The sequence below is a fragment of the Rattus rattus genome, chromosome X (genome assembly GCF_011064425.1).
Source record: "Rattus rattus isolate New Zealand chromosome X, Rrattus_CSIRO_v1, whole genome shotgun sequence".
Lineage (NCBI taxonomy): Eukaryota > Metazoa > Chordata > Mammalia > Rodentia > Muridae > Rattus > Rattus rattus.
Window position 1 is genome coordinate 56,878,175 of NC_046172.1, and position 12,675 is coordinate 56,890,849.

Genomic DNA, 12,675 nt, shown 5'->3' on the forward strand with positions numbered 1-12,675 from the left:
CCCTGTTCCAATCATGTTAGGACCTTTACTATTCCTTAAACCACTGAAGTATACTGTCACGTTAAAAACCCTTCTATCTGTATTTCCTTCTTGCTAGAAAGCTATTGTTCTTACTCCAGGTCTCTTCTAAGGGGTCATCTAATAAGGAATCTATTCTTGGCCAACTTTCTACCATACTCTGTTCCATCTTTTACTATTTGACATACTGGATATGTATTGATTGTGAGATTCTTTTGCAGCCACAAATAAAAATCAGTTCTATAATGACATAGATCTGTGTTTAATTTTGTGCATTGCTGTCTTAGTTGGGGTCTCCTTGCTGTGAAGAGACACCATGACGAAGGCAACTCTTATAAAGGAAAACACTTAATTGGGTCTTGCTTACAGTTTCAGAGGTTTAGCCCATTATCATCATGGTGGGGAGCATGGCAGCATGCAGGCAGACACAGTGCTGGAGGAGCAGAGAATTCTACATCTTGATCTGAAAGCAGCCAGGGGGATACTGTCTTCTGCAGGCAGCCAGGAGGAGGGTCTGGATCACACTGGCCAGACTTGAGCATATATATGAGACCGTAATACTTCCTCTAACAGGGCTGCACCTCCTAATAGTGCCACTTCTCACAGTCCAAGCATATTCGTGCCACCACAATTGCTTTCCCTACAAGACAGTGCATGCCACACAATAAGCTTTAAATAAACTTTTGTTGATGTGATGAATGAATTCTCCTATGGGAGTAAGGGGAATAAGGCTGGCATGGTCAGGCATTTTGCTAAACAGCCAAGGACTTTTTCCAATGCAACGATGCAGGGAAGAGCTGTCTCCTTGTAGGCGGCACCTCCTCTGAAGAAGAGTGCTCAGGGCATTTCTCATTAACTTCAATGTAAGTATCTATTGAAGCTATTTTAACTATGAGAAAACCAAGGTTCACAGGGATAAAATCATTGGTACAAATCCAGAGATTAAGTGGTATAGTACAAATTCACATCTAGGTCTGACTTGATCAAAAATCTATGTTCTGTCCTCAAAATTACCTCCCCTGCGATCAAATCCCAAATGAAGCTTCATAGAGAGAGCTAGGCATGCAGACTATTGGAGTCCTGGAGGGGCAGAGTGTTAATCTAGCTAGAAGTCACAGTGTAGTCTCTCTTTTGCCTGCGTGCTGTTGCCACCACCTTTTACCTCCAACACCAAGGCCAACACACATACTATCCTTAGTTGAGTGTACTCAGATATGGGTTATATCAGGTCATCTTCCTATACAGTAGTTCTTCTCACTGATGACAGAACAGTGATCTGGCTCCTTGGCCTGATATCCAAGCCCTTTATTTGACCCTGAGCTCCATTTTCAGCTATTGCCACGCACTAGGCCTCTGCAATTGCTGCCTCTGCGGCTCTCATTATTCAAGAACAAATATCTACATCTCCACTTCTCTTGTCTTATACTCCTACACTGTCCCCTTTCAGTTTCCTTGCTCCTCTTTGTCTCTTTCCTATTGTCAATTCTACCTATATGGAAAGCAATGCATTTTTCTTTTTTCAATTCTATACTGATAGTTTTCTCTCTGTCTTTGTTTGTGTGTGTGTGTGTGTGTGTGTGTGTGTGTGTGTGTGTTATGTGTGGAAATGTGTGCACTAGCAAGTGTGCATCTCTATAGGAAAACCCATGTCAGGTGCCTTCCAGAATCACTCTCCATTCTATTTATTAAAGCAGGATCTCTCCATGAGCCAAGAGCTCTACGATTCCTGCTACTCTAGCTAGCTAGCTTGCCTCGGAGATGCCCTGTCTCTGCTTTTCAAGTGCTGGCTTTACAAACACCCATCAGAACTTCCCATCTTTTTACATCAGTTTGGGAAACTTGAGCTATAGTCCTCAAGGCTGCATTACAGCTACTCTAGTCACTGTCTTCCCCAGTCCTGGTTGATTGCATGTAATTGTTTATACTTATGATGTATGTTGTAATAATTCAGCTCATGTATACTACATGTAATAATCACACGTAATAGTTAGCATTTCTATCTCCTTAGGCTGTATCCAAGGCCTAGCTCATCTCCTACCTTCTGATGTGGCCTGCCTGCCTGCAGTGTTCTCCACCAGGACACCCTGACTGTTCAGCTTACCTGCCACTCACAGCATGTGATTCCTGATTGCTAGTTCATCTCCATTCTGTGCAAGTGCCTCCTAACCCCATCATACCTTCAATTCTCCTTGAAGGACAGGACCCTGTCCTAGCCCCCACAGGGCCTACCTCAAGCCAGGGCTTACCAAATCTTTGCTAATGGATTAAGCACTCTGCACAGATGAATTTTAAGCAGGATTTTGAAGGCAAAAGTGGTCTGGGTTTGACAGAAAGAAGACAGCTGCTCTAGGTGGAAAGCTCAGTAAAATAAAATGCTGATCACATTTATATAAGCAAGGCAGTCAGGAGTATTTAGAACAAAAATTTAAACAGGCACTCACAAAGGAGGCAGAGCAGCAGATCTTTTACTCAATGGAGGAAATGACTATAGCCATCACTGACGAAGAAATGTTTGCAGAAACAAGCAAGATAGCACAACATGGAATAATCATTTTACAATAACTTTGTGGCTACTCATAAATGCATATGGGGAAACTCTTACTCCATAAGAGGCATTTTTTCACTCAAAAACAGAAATCCTTATTGGGTGACAGAATGCCATTTGCATCTATGTCCTCAGCAATGCATTTCGGCCCCACTGTTCAAGCCATCAAGTAGCATTAAAGCACAGGCTACGTATTATTACAAAGCCGTACTCCATTTACATCAGACCCAGAAAGAGACTACAGATTACGTTTTAGTGGAGTGGGATTTAAAGAGAAAACTACAGTGTTTGTTGTTGTTATTGTTATTGTTTCTAACTTTCTTATATTCAGAATAACTGTGTGTGGTAGATAGGCCATTGTGTCTGATTTAACGGGGGAGAACATGAAGTCCAGAGGAGCAGGCTGATTTACCTAACGTCACGTAGTCAGTAGCCTTGAATTTTAGCCTGGGGTTCACTTTCTTCCTAACACTATGGTGTTCATTTATCAAACTTGTGTTTGTGTAGTTGATCCGACCAAAGCTCTTATTGATTTTTCCCCTTGATCTGAATTTCCTAGTCACAGGTAATATGAAACTTACCCCAAGGATCTGAGCTCCAGAAAGTCAAGTGTTCTCCAGGAAATGATCTTAGTTCTATAAGAAACACCTAAAGGCATCTGAACTTGTAATAACTATCCCAATTTCAGCTCAGCTCGAAACAGGCATGTCAAAACTAATTTTGCTAAAATGTACTGACCCCTCACTTGGGTCCACAGGTAACTAAAAGGAGGATGTAAGTCTGACACCTCTGCCTTCATTTTGTTTCTGTCTCTTTTACTTTGCCTGACTGCACGGAGACAAGACATTGTCCTAAACTTGCAGTTATCTTGGATTGTAAGGACAGTAAAACCTCACAGGGGACACTATTCCCACAAGAAGAGGACACTTATCTCTAAGGGCAAGTTCGAATCCCCAGGAACTAACTGATTAACAATTTGACATTTTATCAGACCGCCTCACAGGACAGACCAGCTGAGACAGCATCTTAGTTCGTTTCTATAATTAACACTATACACAAAATCCATTTGGGAAAAGGGTTTATTGTAGCTTACAGCTTATGGTCTATTATAAAAGAAAGGCAGGGAAGGAACTCAAAGAAGGAACCCGGAAGCAAGAACTAAAGCAAAGACCACAGAGGAATGCTGCTTACTGGCTTCCTTCCAAAATCTTGTTCAGATACATTTTGTACATCCTCAGCCTACCTGTCTAGGGAAGGCAGTGCCTACCATGGACTGGGCCTTCCCACATCTATCATCATCAATAATAATAATAATAATAATAATAATAATAATAATAATAATAATACCCACTGACATGCCCAGAGGCCAATCCAATGGGAACAATTCTTCGGTTGAGGTTCTCTCTTTTCAGATAACTCTAGATTGTGTCAAATTTATCAAACACTAACAAGCACAGACAATAATGAATTAAGGGTGGGTGGACTACTTAATTATACATGTCTCTTGACCCCTATTGAAATCCAACACTCATGTCTATCTCACCAGACTTGGGGACATTGGACCTATGTACAATTTCCTCTTTACAGTGTGCTACATTGAATTAGTCTCGCTCTCATCCTCACCATTTGGGACAGGTGGCCAAGCCTAGCTGGCTGGGGATGCTAAAGCTCAGACTTTCATTCTGTAGAATTCCCCATTTAGATAAACGATGTTGAGAGATTTAAGTATCCAGTTCATCCGAAAGTAAGAGGGTGTGTACCAGGCAGCAGCAGCATTAAGTGTTAGAGATAAGGATACAAAGAATAATGCAATATACATGTTTTAAAGAGAACTTAGTTTTTCGTAAATATAATTTCACAGAACAGTGCCTTGAACTGGCCTTGTTACCCCACCACCATCACCACTACACTCTGAAGTGGGCCAAATCAGAGGAGCTAATCACATTTCTAGGAGCTAGGAGTGCTAAATCTTACCAGGTTCGGGGACACTTTGAAAAAAAAAAAAAGAAAAGAAAGAAAGAAAGAAAGAAAGAAAGAAAGAAAGAAAGAAAGAAAGAAAAGATCCAACTTATCCATTCAAACATTCAAATAATTTCCTGAACCAGCAAGATGGCTTAGTAGACAAAAGCACTTTCTGTCAAGATTGAGTACCTGATTTCCAGAATTCATGAAGTGGAAAGAGAGGACCAGCTCCAACTTCTGCCTGCTGTCTTGTCTTACACACACACACACACACACACACACACTGAATAAGTAAATGTAAAAATTAAAAATAAAAAGGCTTTCTTTAAAAATACTGAGAAATGGGGGAACTGTGGGTTACCAAACAGACATGGCCAAGTCCAAGAACCACACCACACACAACCAGTCCCACAAATGGTATAGAAATGGCATCAAGAAACCCTAGTCACAAAGATACGAATCTCTTAAGGGGGTTGACTCCAAGTTCCTGAGTAACATGTGCTTTGCCAAGAAGCACAACAAGGCCTGAAGAAGATGCGGGCCAACAACACAAAGGCAGTGAGTGCACGAGCAGAGGTCATCAAGGCCCTTGCAAAGCCTCAGGCCATCAAGCCCAAGATGCCAAAGGACCCCAGCCACAAACTCGGCCATCTGGCTTTCATCGCTCACCCCAAGCTTGGGAAGAGGATTCGAAGCTCCATGGCCAAGGGTCATAGGCTCTGCCAACCAAAGCCCAAGGCTCAAACCAAGGCAGAGGCCACAGCTCCAGCTAAGGCCCAGGCTTCAGCTCCAGCTCAGGTTCCCAAGGGTGCCCAGGCCCCTGTGAGGTCCCCATAGTAAAGGCTCCTTCCAGTGTGAAGACAGATGGACTGCTGTGACACACCTACCTACACACTATTGCAGATGGCCAGTGTCCTGTGCTGTTTTTACAAATAAACTTGAGACAAGATCTGTTTAAAAAATACTGAGAAGGGGGCTGGAAAGATGGTTTAGTCATTAAAGGTAATATCTCACAATTGAAATTGCTGAGAAAACGAGCAGCCATAGGTTGAGAAACAGTAAGAAACAGCCTCCCTGTAGAATTTAAGACATTTTCTTGTCTGCCTTGTGCTTGCTGAAGGCTCAGAAAGAATCGGGTAAACTGTCTGGCTCCTGGAAATATGGAAATTGTATAAGCTTAGGTTCAAGATGAACAGTTAATACCAGAAGACAAGCTCCAAGTTGAACTTGAGTCTTGGGAATCAATGTTTAGTAATACAATCATACTTTTGTGTAATGGATACATTGTGAGGAAACAGTACACAATCTGAATTAGAGTACTCAAGAGTCCCGCACTACTGGGAAGGAAGAGCAAGTTGTTAGGGATGGAGTGTAAGTGCTCTGCTCTTTGATTGACAGGCATGGGTTATGTTAGTTCTCATTGTGTATGTCCTTTCCTATGATGCACCTGATTTTAATCATTTGCATAGCCAACTGTGCGTGCGTAGGCATAAGATTTATAGTAAGCAGAAAATTTTCCCTGAATGTTCAATGTGAGGTCAGGTATATTACTCACATGTCCCTACAACCAGTTTGGGCTAGATTGGTGCTTTTTACTGTGTTCAGGATGGGTTCTATCACCAAGGGTGAGTTACTAAGGAGTTGCTAGAGAGGAGAATCCACTGCATTGTCTGGAGTGTGTTATACTTGCTACTTAATGTAGGTTGGGGCCCAAGGTTACTAAATGAATTTCTGGGAAAAGGGGTGTGTGTGTGTTGCTCAAGTCAAGTGGAATCCTAAGTTGCTAAGCTTTCTCCACGATTCCTTGATTTAATAGTTGTCTTGTATTGATTTCTTACTATGGCACCATTTGGGACAAAGTTGCATTTTAATATTACTTGATCTTCAGAAATAACCTTAAAGGTATATTGTTCTTTTTCCTATATGTTGAAAATAAAGGCTTTGTGAAAAGTAATATGTCTAACCCATATGGCAAATGACAGTGCTATGACTGAATCTAGATCTGTCCTGATTCAGAAGTCCACATTTTTTTCCACTATAGTATGAGGGACAGTTTAATTTTTTTACTCAAAAAATCCAAGAAAAAGCCAAGGAGATGGCTGATTAGGAAAAAACCTTTGCCACACAAACATGATGACTTGTGTTTGATCCTCAGAAGCTCTGTAAAATAGTGGGTGTGTTTGCAGGTGAGAAGCTTGTGAGCTAGATAGCCTGGAGTATGGTCCACACTGGTAGAATCAAGGCAGGCACTTCCTCAACAAGGTGGAAGGCAAGAACCTCCTACTCAAAGTTGTTCCTAGACCTCCACCTAGGCACAATGGCATGCATGCACACATAGTTACATACTTAAGCACACAATAAAGAAAAGTAATACATTTAATACTTTAATTCAAAGAATAAGTTCTCCATGATGCTTAATATGAAATTATGTCAGATAATAGTATTCTTTCCTCGTCCCTGTATGGTCTTGGAGTCTAATGGGAAGGTGTGATGTGGAACCAAAGCTAAATTCGATCTGTGAAGTCATAAAACTAAATAAGCAAACACCAACTACAGAAAGTAGAAACTCCAAAGTTTGCACAAGATATAGTCCAAAAGAAGTGTTGGCATGTGCCTGGGGCTCTAAAGTGTCTGAAAATTGCTACCACAAAAAAAGCAGTCTTGGTGGGGACTAAGAAATGTACCTCAGTAGTGGAGAGCTTGCCTGGCATTCATGAAGCCACAGGTTGCACCTTTAGTACTGAGGAGGAGAAGAATCATGGTAGGGATGTGGGATGAATCATCTCAGGGACTTTATATTTGTTCTTTTATTTGTCCATTTGTTATTTCATTCACGTATCCACCTACATTTCAGAGAGGTTTGAGTATCAGTTTATAGAACTTCTGTACACTGTGTGAACTAATGAACGAAATACCAGGAGACCAAATCCATCATCCTATAAACCTACAGCCATCCTGACCATCATCTTAAGCCTTCATTTTATACAAGTTCGTTGCAGTCAATTTAAGGATTTGGTTTTGCCTGTGGGAACTTCTATCCAATTAACACTGGTAACACAAGTTTTGACTGAAAGGGGCCTTACATGCTGGCTGCTGAAGAATCCACTAACTCCTTCTCTAGGAGACTGCAAGCTAAGCTTTACCTGGCAGATGAAAACAGGACGCACAGAGGCAGGAGTTGAGACATTAAAGCCGCGCCTTGTGGGGAAAGCTGCCCATCAGAATGTGCCAAATTATTTGGGAGTAGAGAGACTAGCCACCTGAGAGAGGAGTTGACAACCCAGAGACCTTGCATTATCTGTCACGGCTATTCCTATTCATCGGAAGTTGGACCATTAGACTTAAAACCTTAATCCTACCACAGCACATATGACACCCAAATGCATCAGAATCTTGCTTGCTTTAACTTCTTAAATGAAAACAAGCAAACAAATAAAAGCAAAAACCCCGAACTTTTCAAACCCATTTTCTCTTCCTCTATTCAAGAGGTCAGACATCATGAAAGGCACTGTGGAGACCAACTAATTCTGCCCAAGTATGTTTCAAAAAGAAACTAAAAGATTTTAAAAAGCCTTTAAGTTAACAAATGTGTTGGGCTAAAACCCAACTGGTTCTCTCTGTCTTCTACCCCTCAAGAAATTACTTTACATACCTACATCAGACAATCTTTAAGTCTTTTTTTCAAAACACATGAATTACTCCTGTTTCTGTTTCATTTCAGCCTCCAGAAGCATGCAGCAGAAATCGACTAGAGATTCCTAGCCTCGCTTCTGATTTCTAGCTCCATTTCCAACCACCTCTGACAGCTTGCTCTGGTTGTACTTGTCGTTGACCTTTTCCTGCCTCTCACTCCTGTGCTCCAGCCGATGAGCATTACGTTCTCCTTTACCCTCAGCCTTTTCCTATCCCGCTACCAAAAAGGATCTTTGCAGCTGACCATGATTCTTTAATTAGTAAAGTTTCTTCTTCAACTTGGTCCCTAAATGTGATCCTAAAATTCTGAAATTTGAAGGAGAAATTAAAAGTTTCTTGTATAGTTTCTAAGTAAAATTGCAGTTTTGGTAAGGTCAAAGGTCACAGGTACACCACTACTTCACCAAACCACATGATGAGACCTACTCTAGACAAATCATGTAACTTCTTTCTGCAGATACTGACAAACCCAAAGAATTCTGTTGAAGTAACTTGTTCCTTCCAAAAAATGCCTTTGGAGGAAGTTGAAGATCAGAAATCTCAGGTTAACTGGCTAGAGAGGATACCGGTTGGACTTCGCTGTTGCCATTGTCAATTTGAAACTCTTTTAAAAAAAATAGTTACATTGAAAGGATCATGGTGAACTGAGGTGATCTGATCCTTCTTGTACAGACCAGAGGGCCAAAGGAGAGGCCCCACTTGGGCCTGTAATTCCTTGCAAAAAGATAATCTAGGGTTAAAGAGTAAGTGCTTAAAGGTTAAAATTCTGTCTCTGGTAAAAACAGAAAAGAAACACATGTAGACATTTTAACTCATAAGTCAGTGAAAGAAACCATAAGATGGAACCAGTTCAGAATAGAACTCAAAAATGAATGGATTTTCATATGATGAGAAAGTGCACTACGTCCATGGGAAAGAAATCCACTGCACTGTACCATTCGGAATTCCTTTGCATTTCTGTGGATAAGAGCATTTTACATTGTTCTCAGTTGTCTACAACTTATAAATTGTTAAATAGTTCAAGGCCAATGGGAGGTCCAGATAACCTTGAGGAATGCACCAGTCAGAACATCCAGTAATCGGGTTTTGCCCATTTAGTCTTTCCCAATTTTCTCTGACACAGGAAAGAACTGTTGTAATCAGCCTGCTTTTAGGTCAGCAGGCCGTGTAACCCTTGGGGAACAGGTTACGGATGGCAGCCTAGATGTTGGCCTAGGAAAACTGCTGGAAGGGTAATTTGACACTTAAAAGAGAGTTAACAATGCCCAAGATGGATTAAAGAAACCAAGGGTGGTTTGTCCAAAACCTCAGGAGCTAGGAAATCTGACAAGTGGAGAGATCCACCCATGAGACTGAAAGCAGCTGGTGATGGGCTGACAAGCTCTGCTTAAAGGAAAACACATGTCTCTCCCCTTGCCTACTCTCACAGAGCCCAGCAAAGACATCTGGTTGAAATACACCTTGATCCTTGCCTGGCAACAGAGTACAAATAAATACAATCTTCGTGAACAGGCTCACTGGGAACTTCAGGAACACACCAGGGAGGATTGTGAAGAATTCTGTTGTTTTTCTCTTGCACTTCACACATTGTGTAACTGATTTTCTATTTACTGCCCATACACCTTTGAGTTTGATGTATGTCTGAAAACCAGTAGAGTCACCCAAATCAAAAGCAAACCAGAGTTGTTCTGTTGATGGCTTTCTCTATTCTTCCACAGTATTCATCAGCTTGCCTTTTGGCTCGGCTTGAACATACCTGGTGTCCTGGCCCTTCTTGTGTAGTGTAGAAGAGTAAATGTGTGTGCGGAGGTAGCCTGAACCCTTTTGACCCTTTTGTACTTGTCGCCTTTACCACTGTCTGTATTCCAGCACCAGCCCACAATCGTTAACAGCTGGAAAAGATGTATAACAGTTCATACACGGACACACACACACACACACACACACACACACACACACACGAGACTTAAATACAAGCACTACAGTAGCTTGGGTGTGGTGGTATACACTTCGTAATCAAAACAGTTGGAAGGTGGATGGAGGAGGATTGAAAGCTTGAATCCAATCTAGGGTGCAGAGCAAAACCTTGTCCTCGAAACTTTTTGTTTTAGATGGGTTGGTGGGATGAATGGTTCAGCAGGTTAAAGCATTCGCCACACCTGAGTGTAATCCCCAACACTACATTGCAGGATGCAAACCAACTCCCAATACCTATGTGCTTTGGCTTACACAAGAACTGTCTTCAAAATATCTATACTTATACCTACAGACATAAGCCTTAATCAGAAAAGTCTCTCATAATAAACAGTGAATGAAGAGATTCATGGTTGTCTAGGATACAGAAATATGTGACAAATGTGGGCCAAGCCTTAAGTCACTTGTACCACCCGCAGCTCAGCAAACACCATGAATAGGGAGTATTCAGGAACTGGAAGATAAGGCAAAGGGCTGAGAAGTGCCATTTCCTAGATTCCATACAACCATTTGCAATCATTAAACCACCTCAACTTTGGTTCCTATACTAGGCCTACAAAAGACAATTCCTATCAACCATCAGTCAAGGAAGGGGGAGGAGCTTCCAGAGCTCTATACTTTACCTCTTAACAATTGCTCACGGGTTTAGAGAGAGAGGCAAGACTCAATGTCATCAACTGTGTACCCTCTGCTAATCCTATCAGGCTCCAACAGGTAGCTCCAAATCCGGGGCCCCACAGATAACCCTGACTAATCTTGGTTGGCCACAAAACAGAATGAATAGATATCAACATGAAAGAGAAAGAAAGAGAGATTTGTAGGGAGGTTAGATAGGGGTGGTAGGGAGGTAGAAATTAAGAGTGATCAGTAGTCAAGGTACATGAGAAACTGTAAAAATAATAGTACGCATAAAGAGGAAAGAAAATTGAAAAAATAAGTAACAACAATAATATGCTACGTTTTATACTTGCTAAGTCAAAAATATCAAGCATGTGTTGGTTTGGCTTTAAAGGAACAAAAATGAGGGAAAAAGCTTTCGTGCTGTACTAATAGCAAGACAAAGTAAAACAATTCTACAATTCTTTTAAAGGGTGATTTGGCACTATATAAGTATGAGAAGTCATAAAAATCTTCATGACCTTTCATGTAGCAATTTCACTTCTGGAAATTTGTCATTATACTTATCATTCAAAAGAATGAAAACCTATATACATAAATATGTTTTACAATGCCATTAAGCATAATCTCAAAAAAAACCCTACAGTGTCCAACAAGATTAAAGTGAATTAAAACACAGATTGAATGAAATATTACATAGAGCATAGCAATAATAGCTCTGATGGCTATGGTGACACACACCTGTAATCCTAGCACTGCAGATGCTGAAGCAGGTAGATTGCACATTGAAAGGCAGATTGAGACCTTGTCTCAAAGGATTCATAATTATGAAGATTGCAACAAACATGGAAAATCCTAAATGCAATAAATGTTGAGACAAAAATAGAGCTCACAATTGCATAGGCAATTTCATTACACTGTAAGAACAGTGTTTCTGGGTAAAGATACATGGTGCTCCAGCCATGGAATCAGGTCATCAGAACTTCAGATCTTCACCTCTCCTACCAATCTGTAGCAGGCTATCTGCTGCAGCCTCTCCTTACTCTTTGCCCCCATTCTCAGAGGACTAAGGAGATCCTGGTGGAAAACTATGTTTACTTCCCTCCTGTGGAAGACTTCAACTCTATCCGCTTAGCCCAACCCCATTCCTAAGTATCAGCTCACAATGCCCAGAAACCTATTTTACCTAAACACCCCAGTGGCTATATATATCAGAATACCAGAAGAACTTCCTACTAGGGAATGCCCAGCCATCACACCCTCATAAGAACAAGAGAGAGGAACCAAAACCAAGTAGTAAAACACCCACCCAACAGAGATAGGACCAGATATCGGCACTTAGAAATACAATCTTCCCAAATCCAAATGCCTAAATGCCAGCATGAAAACACCATCATAACAGCCAGGACAATATGCCCCAACTAGAGCCCAACAACCTACAGAAGGCCCTGACCATTGCAACATGACTGAAGCATAAATAAAAGGCCTTAAAATTGCCTTTAAGAATATGATAGAAGCCCTTATAGTGGACATGAGAAAATCCCTTAAAGAAATCTATAAAACACAAAAGAGTAAAAGGACATGAATTAAATAGTTATGGCCCAAAGCAGACACAAACCAAAAAAAAAGAAAACCCAAACTGAAGGAAAGATAGACAAGAAAATTTAGTATCTGGAACAGGAACCTCAGAGGCAATCCTCACCAACAGAATAAAAGAGATGGGGGGGGAAGGAAAAAAAAAGAATACAAGAGATAGAAGAGAGAATCTCTGTCATTGAAGACACCTTAGAAGAAATGGATGGCTCAGTCAAAGAAAATGTTAAATCTAAAAAAAAAAAACCCAAAACAATAACAACAACAAAACA

At 41.0% G+C, this 12,675-nt stretch overlaps 1 pseudogene; it reads left to right on the forward strand.

The window, feature by feature from the left end:
• Positions 1–4,895: 4,895 nt before the first annotated feature.
• On the forward strand, positions 4,896–5,362 carry LOC116888405 (annotated as a pseudogene).
• The last annotated feature ends 7,313 nt before the right edge of the window (positions 5,363–12,675 follow it).